Here is a 4604-nt window from a genome sequence, read left to right as displayed (position 1 = left end):
TATCTCTCCTTGCTATTCTTTGGAACTCTGCATTCTAATGGGTACATCTTTCCTTTTCTACTTTGCCTTTAGCTTCTCTTCTTTTCTCAGCTATTTGTAAGGCCTCCTCAGACAATCTTTCAGCATTTCTTTTTCTTGGAAATGGTCTTGATCACTGCCTCCTGTACAAAGTCAGGAACCTCCGTCTATAATTCTTCAGGCACTTCAGAGTTCCTGAAGAACTGAGTCGTTAGCAACACTATGTTATGCACCAAAAAAATTATTAGATACATAGATTTTGTATTCCTTGCTTACAACAATAAATGAAATGAAGTGAAATGAAATAAAATAAAAGCATGAACTCTGAAACCAGACTGTTCACATTTACATTCCAGCTCCACCCTCTCTGTGCTTTGGACTTTGGGCAAGGTGTTGAGCTTTCTAAAACTCCCCTTCCTTCTCTGTAAAATGGGCTGATAGCAACACTTCATAGGGTTGCAACTACTGAGGGAGTCTGAAGCAGAAACTGTGGTTATAAAAAGCACGGATGTGGCACTGGATTGCTTGGGCCTGAGTGCTGCCTGATACTTACTAATTTAATTTAGCCTCTGCTTGTTTTCTTATTTACAAAAGAGAGATTGTAATACTAGCATATCCCTCGGGTGTTTATGGTGATTAAGTGGGTTATTATAGAGCAACAGTTTTGTAGAGCGCCAAGCATATAGTCAGTGCTCAATAAATGTTAAGATCTGATTATGAGGTGTGGCAGAGGTTTGCAGAGTTTGAAGTGAGTTTGGTTCACCAAATTCCAAGTGCCCTTACAGTTTATAAGTGAGAAGGACCAGGGCCTAAGTAATGATGAAAATGAGGTGCAACAAGATTGGATTTTTTAAAAAAAATAAACAAATAAAGCTCTGTGGAAAATAAAGGAGAAGAATACTGATTTCTAAGGGAAAGAGATTACTGAAGGACAGAACTTGAAAGGGCAGTTAACCTGAACCCCAAGCAGGACAGGTAGAATTTATGCTTCCTCATTGATTTGGTTAAAGGTGAGCAAGCTGATACTTGACCTAATTGCAAAGAGGTGGCTGACCAGCACCCTCTCTGTCATGTCCTGTGGCCGTGGGACCAAGTGGGAAGCTGCCCAGAGCTATGGCTCTAAGAACCAGAAAAGCTGCCACTCTCCTGCTCAGTTCCTGTCGTCTGGGCTCCCAGTGCTGGGTAGAGAAGTGGTTACTGAAACTCACTTCCCCATGCAGTCCAAAGAGAGACCCCTGCTTGGTCTGTTTCCTCAGGCACGAGGAAGTAAGTATTTCTACCCACTTCCCTATGGAGCCAGGGTTACTGTTGTCTGAAGTTGCAACTCTTCCTCAAAAAGTTAAGTACAGACTAAAGAAAGGGTAGCTCTAATGCAATACAAGCCCTGTGTCTTGAAAGTTGTTAAACAGCAAGAGAACTTGGAAACTGCTAAGCTGAGCTGCAGGGCAGTCACCTGGACTTGCTATTTTCGGGAGCATCTCTGAACGACCATAGCCCGTATATTTGGTCAGAGGATTCCAGAGGCCAATGCCATGGAGGCAGGCCAGTCCTGCTCTGCCACTGGCCCTGTGTCAGAGGCAAAGTCCCTTTACCTCTCTACATTTCAGTATCCTTACCTGTGAAGTAAGGGAAGCGTTACCTATCATGACTTGAGTGTTGATAATGGTCCAAGCACAACATTTCAGGGAATTATTACTCTTTCCTTTTCACAAATGAAGAAAATGGGATTCAGGGAATTTAAATGACTTATCCAGGGCAAGTCAGCTAATAAGAGTCAGTATTTAAATTCAGGTCTGTGTCTACTGTCTATACTCTAAGGAGCTAGCTCCCCTCCCTAAGCCTGGCAAGTCACAGGAACTCAATAAATCACAGGTATTATTAACATTTCAAAATGACACTGACCATGATTACCATCTGCACATCAGAATATGGGTTTGCAAAAAAACATATATGTAGGGCTAATTGTTCTTTTTGCACTGGCACATACAAACACCATCTTATGACTTATAAAGGAGCATATTTCCCTCTTAAAATCATGATATGACCAGAGTTTGGCTTCAGAAAAAGAGGCGAAATTCCTTTTCTGCATGCTGCATACATAATATTATAAAAGAGAAAGAACGTTGGACAAAGAATCAAAGCACAACTTTATACTTTAAAAATAGATTTTTATTATCTCATTCCATCCTGATATCAACTCCTTTATTTTTATCCTAATTTAATAGATAGGAAAAGGCTTCCCTGGTGACTCAGACCATAAAGAATCTGCCTGCAATGGGGGAGACCCAAGCTTGATCCCTGGGTTGGGAAGATCCCCTGGAGTAGGGAATGGCTACCTACTCCAGTATTCTTGCCTGGAGAATTCCATGGATGGAGGAGCTTGGCGGACTACAGTCCAAAGCATGGCAAAGAGTCGGACACGACTGAGTGACTAATCCACACACACACACAATAGATAAGAAAACAGTCTCTGAGTGGAGTAGTGATATGTTTGGGTTAAACCAGGGCTCCCCCATTTATTTACTCTTGTTCACATTCTGCTACCAAGAAGCCAAGCACCTTTTTGTAGGACATTTGCTCTTCTCTTGGTTAGGGGTTCTTCATCTGTAGAACATGCGTGAGCTGCAGATCATCTGATTTCCAACTAAAGGACAGACTCTTCTGTAATGGCCTTGGCATCTTGCAGCCATTAACTATGATTTCAGGGATGGCCCTTGCTCAAGAGGAAACTCGCCCTTCCATGGGTTGGTTGCTTAAAACTGTGCTATTTTTACCCAATAGTCTTCATATATGCTTATGGCTTTGCACGGATGACACTGATCAGATTTAGTATTAAAATACTATTTTCATTAAGCTTGATCCTTTACTTTCAATCAGGAGAGTTCTCTGGAAATCTCAGCCCTGTGATAAATGAGGCAGAGTGCTCAAGATGTCTTCCTTCTCTTCACATATACAGCTGTTCGTAGGGCATTTCTGCAGTCATAATATTAGCACAGCTGATAGAAGTCATTTACCTTGCAGATAGAATACAAAGAGGTTGCTGTCTGATTGTCACCTATGTAAACCCCAATAAGACTAACACAGTCTGACAAAGCAAAAGCCATGTTGAATGAAGTCTAGGCATTGATTCCTCAGAGCAGTTCAAAGATTTGCTTTTCAGGAACCTGCTTCTCTCCTGTAGAGCTGGGCCAATGAACAGTTCCAAGAACAGAGGGAATGTCTTTATTTAAAGATGGGTAAGATGGCTTAGTTTCATTGAGTTAGACAAGGCTGTGGTCCCTGTGATCAGATTGACTAGTTTTCTGTGATTATGGTTTCAGTGTGTCTGACCTCTAATGCCCTCTCGCAACACCTCCCGTCTTATTTGGGTTTCTCTTACCTTGGATGTAGGTATCTCTTCACGGCTGCTCCAGCAAAGCACAGCCGCTGCTCCTTACCTTGGACTAGGGGTATCTCCTTATGGTCACCCCTCCTGATCTTGAACGTGGAGTAGCTCCTCTCAGCCCTCCTCCTGCACAGAGTTGGACATGACTGAAGCGACTTAGCAGAAGCAGCAGCAGCACACGCTAGTAAAGTAATGCTCAAAATCCTCCAAGCCAGGCTTCAGCAATACATGAACCATGAACTTCCAGATGTTCAAACTGGTTTTAGAAAAGGCAGAGGAACCAGAGATCAAATTGCCAACATCTGCTGGATCGTGGAAAATGCAAGAGAGTTCCAGAAAAACATCTATTTCTGCTTTATTGACTATGCCAAAGCCTTTGACTGTGTGGATCACAATCAACTGTGGAAAATTCTTCAAGAGATGGAGATACCAGACCACCTGACCTGCCTCTTGAGAAACATGTATGCAGGTCAAGAAGCAATAGTTAGAACTGGACATGGAACAACAGACTGGTTCCAAATAGGAAAAGGAGTTCGTCAAGGCTGTATATTGTCACCCTGCTTATTTAACTTATATATAGAGTACATCATGAGAAACACTGGGTTGAATGAAGCAAAAGCTGGAATCAAGATTTCCGGGAGAAATATCAATAACCTCAGGTACGCAGATGACACCACCCTTATGGCAGAGAGGGAAGAGGAGCTAAAGAGCCTCTTGATGAAAGTGAAAGAGGAGAGTGAAAAAGTTGGCTTAAAGCTCAACATTCAGAAAACTAAGATCATGGCATCTGGTCCCATTACTTCATAGGAAGTAGATGGGGAAACAGTGGAAACAGTGTCAGACTTTATTTTGGGGGGCTCCAAAATCGCTGCAGATGATGATTGCAGCCATGAAATTAAAAGACACTTACTCCTTGGAAGGAAAGTTATGACCAACCTAGATAGCATATTGAAAAGCAGAGAGTTTGCCAACAAAGGTCCGTCTAGTCAAGGCTATGGTTTTTCCAGTAGTCATGTATGGATATGAGAGTTGGCCTGTGAAGAAAGCTGAGCACCGAAGAATTGATGCTTTTGAACTGTGGTGTTGGAGAAGACTCTTGAGATTCCCTTGGACTGCAAGGAGATCCAACCAGTCCATTCTAAAGGAGATCAGTCCTTGGGTGTTCATTGGAAGGACTGATGCAAAAGCTGAAACTCCAATA

Source organism: Bison bison, unplaced genomic scaffold, assembly GCF_000754665.1.
Source record: "Bison bison bison isolate TAMUID 2011002044 unplaced genomic scaffold, Bison_UMD1.0 scf7180017864483, whole genome shotgun sequence".
NCBI lineage: Eukaryota > Metazoa > Chordata > Mammalia > Artiodactyla > Bovidae > Bison > Bison bison.
This window is presented reverse-complemented; position numbering follows the sequence as displayed.